Genomic DNA, 13620 nt, shown 5'->3' on the forward strand with positions numbered 1-13620 from the left:
TGTAGCACTGTTTTGTCCAGCCAATCGGCACAGAGTCCCCATCCTTCAGCCCACAAGGAGCTGAGTGTCCACAAGGAGGGGAGGGGGGATGCAATCATTAAAGCTTTTCTTTCCTCTCCTGGTCCAGACAAAGCTGCCCAACTTCTGAGGCTGCTGAAGGACTCTGTAGCACCGTATGATCTAATTGTTTTGTTCCATGTTTCCAGGGCACCTTCATAACACTCTGGGAAGGAATCTGTTTTGATGACACAGCTAGTATCACTGACTTTAATCCTTCTTATGTCTACAGTAGCTCTTGCTCTTTAACTCACAAGGTGGGAGGACTTAACATTAGGTCCTTCATGTTGATCAGCTACATCATTTGCTTATCATGCACTGAAAAAGTTAATAAGTTATGGCTAGAACTTTCATAAATAAACTTGTGATGTTTCTAGACTACTTATGAGGTTCAGCAATATTTTTTGCAAAATACAGAAATCATCAAACACAAAACATCCACTGCTACATACAGGCAATTCTTTGTGGGAAATGCTAATTATTTATTTTCAGAGAATGCTGGATATTTTGTTTTATCTTAATATAAGAGACTTTTAGCTTTCTTGTAGTACAGGAATTGTGACTTTTTAGACTCATCTAATTGTTCAGTGAGTATGTGTCTGACTGTAGGAGTTCTTTGATCTCTTTATATATGTCAGCACATAGTTATTTACATAGTACATCTAAGCAGAAAACAGCAATAGCATATCAAGCAGGCCTTTCTTTCTAAATAGGGAAACTCTGACTTTCATTACACAAAAGGTGATGTAAAATGTGCACGTGCAGTGGATGTCTGAATTGTAGTTTCCCTCTTCACGTGCATCAGGCATATTACTTATGTCAAAGTCAGCCTTCATCATTGTAGCTTTAAAATTAATTTGGGGTGCAAAGCTCACTTGTCACTAATAAGACGTTCATTTTTTGGTGACTTCTCAGGGCTAAATTAAGAAGATGATTGGCCAGACACGCAGAGGGGATTTATGTTTTATTAATACCATGATCTATATAAGCAAATTCACAGAACTAGAAAAACAAGATAAGAATAACAACAGAATCCGCACCACATATACTCACAACTCTGTGGGATTGTGGGTTCCCGTTAAGGTGACATTAAGCATAGACCTGTTATGCTGAAGTCCTGCTGACAGTTGGTTTGATTCCCTTTATATGCACCTATTCCTTACACCAACATAAGAACAGCCATACTGGATCAAACCAATGGTCCACCTAGCCCAGTATCCTGTCTTCCAACATTGACCAATGCCAGATGCTTCAAAGGGAATGAACAGAACAGAGCAATCATCAAGTGATCCACCCCTGTCATCTGGTTCCAATATCTGGCAGTCAGATGCTTAGGAACACCCAGAGCATGGAGTTGTATTACTGACCATATTGGTGAATAGCCATTGATGGACCCATCCTCCATGAACTTATCTAATTCTTTTTTTAAAACCAGTTATAGTTTCAGCCTTCATAACATCCCCTGGCAATGAGTTCCACAGGTTGACTGTGCATTGTTTGAAGAAGTACGCCATTTTGTCTGTTTTAAATCTGCTGACTCTTAATTTCATTGGGTGACCCCTGGTTCCCTTTTTATATGAAGAGGTAAATAACACTTCCTTATTCACTTTCTCCAAACCATTCATGATTTTTTAGACCTCTATTATATCCTCCCTTAGTCATTTCTTTTCCAAGATGGACAGTTCCAGTCTTTTTAATCTCTCTTCATATGGAAACTGTTCCATAACCTTTATAATTTTTGTTGCCCTTCTCTGTACCTTTTCCATTCCTAATACACCTTTTTTGAGATGGGGTGACCAGAACTCCATGCAATATTCAAGGTATAGCTGTACCATGAATTATATGGTAGCATCATGCTATTTACTATCTTATTATTTACCCATTTCCTAATAGTTTCTAACATTGCTAGCTTTTTTGACTCCTGCTGTACATTGAGTGGATGTTTTCAGAGTACTATCCACAATGACTCCAAGATCTCTTTCTTGAGTGGTATCAGCTAATTTAGACCCCTAACTTTGTATGTATAGTTGGGATTATATTTTCTCATGTGCATTACTTTGCATTTATCAACATTGAATTTGATTTGCCATTTTGTTGCCCGGTCAATCGGTTTTGTGAGATCCCTTTGTAACTCTTTGCAGTCAGCTTTGGACTTAACTATCTTGAGTAATTCTGTATCTTCTCCAAAGTTTTCCATCTGACTATTTATCCGTTTCTTCAGATCATTTATGAATATATTGATACCAGTACAGAACCCTTGGGGAGATGGCTATTTACCTCTCTCCATTCTGAAAACTGACCATTTATTCCTCCCTTTGTTTCCTGACTTTTAACCAGAGAGGAACTTCCCTCTTATCCCCTGACTGCTTAATTTGCTTAAGATCCTTCAGTGAAGGACCTTGTGAAAGGCTTTCGGAAAATCCAAGCACACTATATCCACTGGATAACCCTTGTCCACATGTTTATTGACTCCCTCAAAGAATTCTAATACATTGGTATCTTTACAAATGCTATGCTGACTCTTCCCCAACAGATCATGTTCATCTATGTGTGTGATAATTCTGTCCTTTATCATAGTTTCAACCAATTTTCTAGGTACTGAAATTAGGCTCACAAGCCTGTAATTACTAGGATCGTCTCAGGAGCCTTTTTTAAAATTAGCATCTCATTAGCTATCCTCCAGTTAGCAGGTACACTATTCTGTCATTCCTATATATTTTGTACCTAGTATTATAGTGTCTCATTAACTGTCATCATTCCACCAAGTTTCTGTGATGCCTATTATGTCAATATCCTCATTTAATACCAGGCACTCAAGTTCACACCTATTTCTGAGACCTTATTTCATTAAGTCTTGGCCTCTTGTCCATATTTGCCATTCCTTCTATCCATTTGCGGGGTTCCAACAACTGTCATAAGTACTTGTGTAGATAGAATGTTCTCTATGCAATGAAGTTAAGAAAGTCTGGCTAAATAAAACCATACAGTCTACACAGCTTATCACAAGATATATATTGTTAATTCTTCTGACCCAAAGTTACTTACTAATGCTAACTTTTATTAGTCCTAATGTGCCCTTATGGTAACTGTTACTACCACTAGGCCTCAAGGTAAATACTAGGTTTCAGGCTTACTCCAAAGCCCAGTTTAAAATAAACTGTGTGTTTTTTTCCTTATTCCTACTTGCATCATAATTTTAGTTTCATTTACAATAATTTAGAAAGCATCTTAACTCTTTCTAAGATATATATGATTATTTACCTGGTCACCAGAGCTCAGGTCAGGGGGCAATGGACAACACCATTGTCAGGGTTCCTTCCTTACTCTGAATTCTAGGGTACAGATGTGGGGACCCACATGAAAGACCCCCTAAGCTTATTCTTAACAGCTTAGGTTAAAAACTTCCCCAAGGTATAAACTTTGCCTTGTCCTTGAACAGTATGCTGCTACCACCAAGCGTTTTAAACAAAGAACAGGGAAAGAGACCACTTGGAGACGTCTTTCCCAAAAATATCCCCCCAAGTCCTACACCCCCTTTCCTAGAGAAAGTTTGATAATAATATCCTCACCAATTAGTACAGGTGAACACAGACCCAAACCCTTGGATCTTAAGAACAATGAAAAAATCAATCAGGTTCTTAAAAAAAGAATTTTAATTAAAGAAAAGGTAAAAGAATCACCTCTGTAAAATCAGGATGAAAAATACTTTATAGGGTATTCAGATTCAAAACACAGAGAATCCCTCTAGGCAAAACCTTAAAGTTACAGAAAACAGGAATAAACCTCCCTCTTAACACAGGGAAAATTCACATAAAACAAAAGATAAACTAATCCGCCCTGCCTGGCTTACCTATACTGGTTGCAATACTGGAGACTTGGATTAGGATGGGTTGGAGAAGATGGATTTCTTTCTGGCCTCCCTCAGTCCCAAGAGAGAACAACCATGTAAACAAAGAGCACAAACAAAAGCCTTTCCTCCCACAAGATTTGAAAGTATCTTGTTGCCTTATTGGTCCTTTGGGTCAGGTGCCAGCCAGCTTAGATGAACTTCTTAACCGTTTACAGGTAACAGGATGTTGCTTCTGGCCAGGAGGGATTTTATAGCACTGTATACAGAAAGGTGGTTACCCTTTCCTTGGGTAAAGAAACTTTGGAAGGTTGAAAGTGACCTGGCTTCAATCTTCTGAATCTGTAACCTCAGAGGAATCTTGATTGGTATCAAGTCACGATAAAGTTAGTTTAGTAAATTCAGGTGCCGGAAAGACTTTGGCAGAGCAGAAATCCACAATTATTCTACCAAACAAACAAAAAAATAAATAAAGAGCACCAATTGGTCACCAAACAATGTGCAAGACAAATAGTTTAATATCCATGTTATATATCTCACTTTTGAGCATGTGTTGCAGATTTCTTCCCCGACATCCCTGTGCCAATCCACAGAGGTTGTGAGTTCATATAGCCAAGGGGATGGCTATCACACTTACATTTACCAGCAAAGGCAATAACCAGATCTTGACACCATATCTGAGAGCAATATACCCAGATGAAAATAGTTTCAAGAACAATGTTGCCACACCACTTTGCTGGCCTTTGAGAATAACATCAGACAGTAGATCAGGAGCTTTGGCAGGCACCTTGCTATTAAGAGGAGTACCTGCAGGCACTCAAGAGGATTCAGTAACAAAATACTTACACATTTCTATCTAGGACAGCATCATTTTGCTTAAGTGGGGAAACAAGGTTAATTATATATTAAAATATATATATATTCCCCTTTCTGTTCTTGAAAGTTGTGTTTTAATTAGGCATTATTAGGGAAGATTTTAGCATGACCTTTAAATGAATTTAAAATACAAGCCATAAGTCAGAAGTAAGCACATAACAGCATTTTAGAATGAGAAGCACTGCATGGTATACATTTTGCATGCAGACCATTCAGAAAACATTGTTTTTGTTGTTGTTTTTAAGTGTGTTATTTGCATCATCTCATTTATATTTTCTTGGCAAAGCAATAAACATAAGTAGTAAATGAATCAAATTAATCTTACTTGCTGAGTAAATAAATGGCTCCTTTTTTTCCCCATAATATTTGTGCTGTCATTGCCGAAGCTGCGTTTTTTTCTCCTTTCTGCTTTTACATTCTGCCTGTTTCAAGGAATCACAGTTCATTTTCCTAAGTGAAGAAATAGGTTCTGAAACACCATCTTTCTAAACTATCTCCAGAACACACTTTCAAGGCAGCTGTCCAAAACATTCAATGCTTTAGGCAATAACTTATAACCTACCATCAGTCTGGCATTTGAAATAATCACATTTTTGTTATTTTACCTTGCAAATTGTGCATTTCATAGCTGTCATTCAGAGAAAAATACCCCAAATTCCAGATAAAACTAATCATTCTGTCATTCCATGTTCAGCGTCACTGTGGAGATGATGGTGACAGATGAAAAGTCTCACAAGGATTGATAACCTCTGCATAGAAAAGCGATAGCAACTTATTTTGTATTGTCAGATAACAGCATCAACTGTAGAAATGAAGAAATCAGCATTGGGGCATCGTGAGAAAAGTCCATCACTTGATTTTCACTAGTGAGGAGTAAACAGGAGTGTGGGAGAAATATGCATACATTTCTGTTTGTATGTATATAATATGTACATTATACATACAGTAATGATTTTATGTATTATATACATATACAGAAAAGGTGTACACAATATGAATCTGAATTCTAACCTCATACTTACCTACTGGAAAATACATCATACTGTTCCCTGTTGTATGGATATCTAAGAGACGTATACTGATGCTGTTAAGGCTGGGAATAAGGTTTTACATTGTAGTGTATGGTATGTATATTTTATTGCTGTACACATTGGAGGCATATGGGACTCATTTAGAGATGGGAAGAGTCTGACAATAAAGTGGTGAATATGATGTGCTTAAAGCATGTTAAAGAACGATACCTTAACTGCAAGTTTCCTTGCTTTTAAGAATTTGTATAAGTGTTCCCCTGAAGCAATATCACTGGTTGTTAATGATAGTTGGTCTTTGTGGGAATACATATATATCACTGTTGAGACACCCAAAGCTTGCAAATGCAATATAGCTCATTGTAAGCAAACATTTTATTCAGCTCCAAAACTTATTTTATCTCTCGCACTCTCCCACTCTCTCTCCTCTTCTTTTTGATGGTATGTTTCCTTTAAAACTAAATATATATCATCTAGGCTAGGGTTCAAGGGTTAACTCAGCAGCTGCTAAGACTCATTGAGAAAACCGGAAGGCACTGAAGAAGACCCATCTGTCACAGAGATTTATTGTATCAGCAGTTTGTGGATGCTATTCTTAAGTTTGTTTGATAACAATGTTTGCCTTTCATGTTAGCTGCAATCTCTCTCTCAACAATCAGGCAATTTCTCACTTCTGTGTCCAGGAGTGTAGTGTGTTTTTTTGTTTTTTTTTAAGAGTTTCCAGGGCCTACTCCACTTCTTGGTCCTATTTGGCTAGCATTTCCAAAAATATGTTCTCTTCTATACTGCTGACTTCCCACTGGTGTCGGAATAGGTCTGTATTTGGATGGGAGATGTTGAGAAGAAACACACAGGTGCTAAAAAAGTGATGTTGTGATTAAGTAGGTGAGCAATTGATATATTGCCACCAGTATATTGGAATACAAAATGCCCCAACATCCTAGAGGGTAACAAAATATTGTTTACATGGAAAATAAATAGTGTACTTTCTGGCCAGCTCTAAGAATTTGCTTCCCCTCCTCAACTGTTGTGCAACACTTAAGGCTGTTAAAAAACTGCAAATTTTCACCTCAGAAATGACTATATTTCAGTAGATGGTGATGTAGCTCCTAAATAGGGCATGCAACAAACAAACAAAAATAGAAACCTAGCGAAAGCAGACTTTTTATAGCCTGAAAAAAGAAAACGAGACAGAGACATCATGAAGTTCTCTAGGGACTTCAGAATTGTGAATCTCTGTAATCTGGAGGGTGTTCACATACTATCGTGGCAGGCAGAAATATCAAACCAATAGAGATGAGATAGATTCTAAAACACTTGTGTGTTGGGAGGGCATGCTTACCAGTGGCGTCACCTAGTGCTTAGATCATTGGGCCCTCAATTTCCCTCTCTCAATATCCGGTGCCTCCCACCAGCAACTCCACCAGTACTGGGCTAGCCTACCGTTAGGTGGGTGAAGACTTGGCTCTCCAACCAGGTCACCAATTCAGGTCAACCCCCCTTTTCAGGGTAGCGGTGTCCAATGAAGTAGGGGGTTCAGTAGAATATTAGGGTTGCAAGAGACGCAGGAGGTCATCTAGTACAATCCCCTGCTCAAAGCAGGACCAACCCCAGCTAAATCATCCCAGCCAGGGCTTTGTCAAGCCGGGCTTTAAAAACCTCTAAGGGTGGAGATTCCACCACCTCCCTAGGTAACCCATTCCAGTGCTTCACCACCCTCCTAGTGAAATAGTGTTTCCTAATATCCAACCTAAACCTCCCCCACTGCAACTTGAGACCATTGCTTCTTGTTCTGTAATCTGCCACCACTGAGAACAGCCTAGCTGCATCCTCTTTGGAACCCACCTTCAGGTAGTTGAAGGCTGCTATCAAATCCCACCTCACTCTTCTCTTCTGCAGACTAAATAAGCCCAGTTCCCTCAGCGTCTCCTCATAAGTCATGTGCCCCAGCCCCCTAATCATTTTTGTTGCCATCTGTTGGACTTTCTCCAATTTGTCCACATCCCTTCTGTAGTGGGAGGACCAAAACTGGATGCAATACTCCAGGTGTGGCCTCACCAGTGCCAAATAGAGGAGAATAATCTCATTCCTCGATCTGCTGGCAATCCTCCTACTAATACAGCCCAATATGCTGTTGGCCTTCTTGGCAACAAGGGCACACTGTTGACTCATAGCCAGCTTCTCGTCCACTGTAATCCCCAGGTCCTTTTCTGCAGAACTGCTGCTAGGCCAGTCTGTCCCCAGCCTGTAGCAGTGCATGAGATTCTTCCTTCCTAAGTGCAGGACTCTGCAATTGTCCTTGTTGAACCTCATCAGATTTCTTTTGGCCCAATCCTCCAATTTGTCTAGGTCACTCTGGACCTTATCCCTACCCTCCAGCATATCTGCTTCTCCCCCCAGTTTAGTGTCATCTGCAAACTTGCTGAAGGTGCAATTCATCCCATCATCCAGATCATTAATAAAGATATTGAACAAAATCGGCCCCCGGACCGACCCCTGGGGTACTCCACTTGATACCGGCTGCCACCTAGACATCGAGCCATTGATCACTACCTGTTGAGCCTGATAATCTAGCCAGTTTTCTATCCACCTTATAGTCCATTCATTCAATGCATACTTCTTTAACTTGCTGGCCAGAATACTGTGGGAGACAGTATCAAAAGCTTTGCTAATGTCAAGATATATCACATCCACCGCTTTCCCCATATCCACAGAGCCAGTTATCTCATCATAGAAGGCAATCAGGTTGGTCAGGCATGACTTGTCCTGGGTGAATCCATGTTGACTATTCCTGACCACCTTCCTCTCCTCCAGCTGCTTCAAAATGGATTACTTGAGGACCTGCTCCATGATTTTGCCAGGGACTGAAGTGAGGCTGTAGTTCTGTAGTTCTCCAGGTTCTCTTTCTTCCCTTTTTTAAATATGGGCACTATATTTGCCTTTTTCCAGTCGTCTGGGACCTCCCCTGATCACCACGAATTTTCAAAGATAATGGCCAGTGGCTCTGCAATCACATCACCCAAGTCCGTCAGCACCCTTGGATGCATTAGGTCTGGACTCATCCCTTGAAACAGGGATGGGCCCTCATTCTGTCTCCTGGCCCCTGGAAGTGGCTTGTCCTTGCCATAAAGCTTTCAGGGTCTCTTGCTACTCATGAGAGGGGAGGAAATGAGGTTTATGTCCTTATATGGCAGGTTGTTTGGTACGGGATCCTGGACCCTACCACTCCATAAGGCTCTGGCCATATGAGAGGCTAATGTCAGGCACCAGAGTATGTCTCAAGACTGCCTCCCTGGGTCACTTCCTACTATCTACCACCCTCTGCAGCCTCAAAGTCCAACTTAAGTTAGCAAAGGGGAAAAAAAAGAGTAACTGAACTTTTAGCATGGCTGAGCTCAGATGTAGTCGCCAGCGGCAGCTTCTGTGGCAGGTTTGGTCAGGAGGTCTCAGAGTAGATCTGCCCTTTTCCCACATCTGAGGCATCTGGCTCCCTTTGAAGATGTAGTATGCTCTACAGGTTCGGGGCGATGAATGCACTTAGGCCCAGAACTGCTACTTAACCCCTTCAGTTCTAGAGGGGGTGGTTTACTAATCTATTTTTCTGGATAAAATACTATATAAATGTTAGCTGTTAAGTAGTAGCCTACACTACTGGTTTCAGGGGGTCCCTTGTTCAATTATTATTATAGACTGATACCTTAGTAATCTGCCAAAGGTGACTACCAAGTCTGAAGTCTTCTAGTTGGGGCATACTTTAGGCTCTGTGGTAACCTTCAATACTCAGGTCACTTAAACACTTGGTTGGATGCCCTTGAGCCTGTGTCAAACAAAACCACTTCAGATTCACCATTAAAATTACATAGTACAGTGGTCACTGTTGAAAAATAGCTCCTCCACAGAATTTCTCTCTCTTTGTGACTAGTTGTGGGTAAATGCTTATTATATATTGATGGCTGACTACTGTACTTTTAATGACTTAAAAGTATATCATCTCATGTAATTAAAGAGTTTTCACTCTTGTTTAAAATGGACACTACTTACATATATTAATATCTTAATAGATTATGAGTTTTTTTAAAATTTGTTTTTAATATCAAGGTGTGCTAATAGCCCAGGAATTTCACCTGATAGAGTTTTGATTGCTGTTGCACAACAGAATAACGAATATGTCGTAGGTACAACTTCTGTTTGATTATTAAGTTGACACTTGTGGTATAATTTTGCTAATTACTATATAGATATATCCTTCCCTTGGTTGCTTATGTCCTTCCGTATAAACTTGATGGTGAATCTCCTTCTTTACCAGACACAGCCTTCCTCCATTTAATATACAGTTACTTTTTGTAGAGTTGGTCATACTTACTTAAAAAAACACCACCACCAAGAGTGGAATACTTGTTTTTCAAAAAGACAACACAGTAACAGAAAATATTATGTAGGCATTGAAAAGAGAGTTGAGAACAAAAAGGGCGGTTTAATTTTGAAGTTGCCCAACCTTTGATAAGCATAATTTTCAAATCACATTTTTAAAAATATATATTATTTGATTGAAGTAGTACCTAAGGAGACCCAGTCATGGATTATGGCAGTCTTCTGCTAGGTATCATACAAACAAAGAACAAAAAGACAGGCGGTTATACTCAGGTACCTCATTATTAGTGAGAGACATGGAGCGAACTGATTGAAAAATACCCAACAGAATCATTTTTTGTTTGAAAGTGCTGCATCAACTAAATCAAAATATTTTGCAGGAATGTATTGATTTCATTTTTATGGGAAATTATAGAAATGTTTCATTTCGATAAGGTTGTTTTGATACTATCAACATTTTTGTTTATTGTTTTAACTTTATATTAATTATAATTAATATTAATTAATTAATTAATTATAATTAATATTAATTATAATTACCAGTATATTATATTATATCCTTGTCTTTATCAAAATGAAACATTTCAATAAGGTCAAAAGGACACTTTTTGGAATATTTCATTTTGCAAATAATGCCACAATGTCACAATAGGGGATGAAACCAAATTCAGAAATCTCAGAATTTTTCATGGGACATAAAATCTATATTTTCATCAGCTCTAGACTGGGCAGAGCTGTAGAATTAGGACCAGTTCTCGACACAAATTTCCATGAACTTAGATCAGAGGTTTGATGCCAAGGTTTGGCTTTTGTTTTCAAATCCAGTAGCTCTCTCCTCATTCACTTCACTGATAGTCAGTACATTGTGTGAAAATATTGTGGCATGTTGTGCTATTTGATGCTTTCCTGTGCATCCCAGACACCGTCATGTGTCTCTACTGCTCTGGGAGACAAAATACGCTTTTTTCTTTCCCTTACTTAAAGGCATGGCATTTGGTACACAAGAACTATTGCTATAGCACCAGAGTTTAGAGTGTTACTGTCCCTCCCCTTCTCCCTCCCACACAATTATGTAATGCTGCTAAACATGGGTGAAATATTGACCCCTTTGAAGTCACGGGAGATTTGACATTGACTTCAATAGGGCCCAGATTTCACCCATTATGTTTCCAGAACTCTCTGCAGGCTATATCCTCAGCTTGTATAAATTGGCATAGTTCCACTGAGTCAATGGAGCTACCCTAATTTAAAACAGCTGATGAGAGGGCCCTTACCTCCCAGATGCACATTTCCTAATGGTTTCTCTGCGATCAATTTTATACGGTCCCTGATGGGCAGAGTTAAAGCCCCAGTTGAAGTCACAGTCCCTTTTCTTTTTTGTCTTTGGGGAGCCTGCAAGCGTCTTCTTGAAGATCCAGACAACAGCACTGCTTTCACCATTTCCCGAGTACCGTGTCTGGAAGCGGAAGCTGTAGATTGCAACACATCTCCACGAGGTGTTCTCCAGTGTGTAACACAGGAGTGTTCCTTTAGTAAAGAGGCCTACAAGTGGCGCTGCTTCACCTGATGTTTATGGGGCCCAAACTCCTGGTCTGGTATACAGGACCGTATTATTTAATAGACCTGTGGGGCCTGAGCACAGAGATTTTGGAGACCCTGTTTTTGTGATGCAGAACCATCATGGGAAAACAGACACAAAGAGCCTGAAACACTTTCCAAGCAGAATATATGTAGCACTGCAGCAGAGTAGGCCATTCTAACACTAAAATTGTAGCTACATGTCAGCTGATACATGGGTGGGAGGATGACAGACAGGCTAGGGGAATGAACTGCAGAGGTGGCCCTTGGAAAAGAAAGGGTGGCATCCTTATCATCATGTTGCAACATTTGATCTAAAGGTTAAGTGTTGAGGGTAAGGGGTTACAATATGTGACTGGGGGCTGGACAACACTGTGGATCCTGTGCATGCTGGTTGGATGCTCCCAGTAACTTTTCCTTATTTACTCTCTCCCCAGGACAATCAGAGTGCATGTTCATCCTACTACCCCATCAACTATTAGCATTAATTATCTCCAATCAATGGTTCTCTCCTGCTTCCCCTTTAAATTATGGTAAGTTCTAGGTAGTGTATATGGATGAACACTCATGCTCCAGGGAGGTTTGTGTGCCATTGATGGAAGTTGTTATGGACCTTTTAAGGTTAACAGGATGCTCTTAAAGGAGGTGGTTCCCAATATTTTGTTCTCTTTTCATTTGGACTTTGATTACCACAATGGCATCACCAGTCCTTTTCCTCTTCTCTTCATACACCTCTGAGTATGCCATGTGTGCTACTTCCTCAGTGGTACTTGTCATCTCTGTAACATACACATAAGGCTGACTTGCCTTTCAGGATGTTGTGGATCCTACTGTGCTTCTCACCATTGTTTGGTTTAGCTTTGGGAGAAATGCTGCTTGCCCTTCTCTTCCTACTGCCTCACTACTGAAAACGAAAGTTCCTGGAGCTTACTACTTGCTTTTGTCACACTATCATGCCAAGCAAGAAAATGATTCCATTCAGTATTGCAGTATGATGGGGCAAGTATCAATATTCATGGAATGTGTCAGGAATTTTACACAGAAATTTTGTAGGTGACCCTTCTGCAGATTTCTTCAGACTATTTCTGAAGCCAGTGTAGCACACACCCAACTTTGCAGAATTCTTCTTACCATTATATCTAGCCCACAACTGTGTCTGATTAGATACAGCTTTTGCTTCCTTTACATTATTAACCAGAAATATTGCCCAGTGAATGTGCTTTTTCACATCAAACACATGCCCTTTGCTTTCACAGCATAAGTGTAGCAATTCAATTCTACCAGCAATATACTTTCTAAAATCCATGACATGACTCAGACATTTGGGCCAAGGAAATAGGTGAAATGGGCCAAACTACAGAAAACAGTTCACAAATGAAGACTTTTCTTCTTAAATATGCAGTATTAACTGGATCCCATTAGTCACAAGGGCAATTAGTGCACAGTGCATTTCACTTTCTATTCTTAGCAATCATGAAAGTATATAGTGAAGTCATGCATTAGACTTCTGCCAATTACATGAGTTTGGCTCCCTTCTGAAGCTCACCTGAATATAAAAGAGGAAGAAAGTTCCAATTGCAATGGAAACCAGGAAGCAATCCTCTCCTGCCCTCTTCCACCTCCCCAAGAGCACCTCTCCATGTAACCTTTGCCTTCTCAGTGAAAATAAATAAATTAGCATTAAGTTGAAGCTGTCATTGGAGCAGATGGTATGGCTATACTCCAGTTAGGCACATGTGGCGGGCCTGTGCTCGGGCTAAGGGACTGTTTAATTGTGAGGTCGATATTCAGGATCGGGCTGCAGCCCCAGCTCTGGGACCCTCCCACTTCACAGAGTCCTAGATCCCACGCTCCAGCCTGAGC

Source organism: Natator depressus, chromosome 1, assembly GCF_965152275.1.
Source record: "Natator depressus isolate rNatDep1 chromosome 1, rNatDep2.hap1, whole genome shotgun sequence".
NCBI lineage: Eukaryota > Metazoa > Chordata > Testudines > Cheloniidae > Natator > Natator depressus.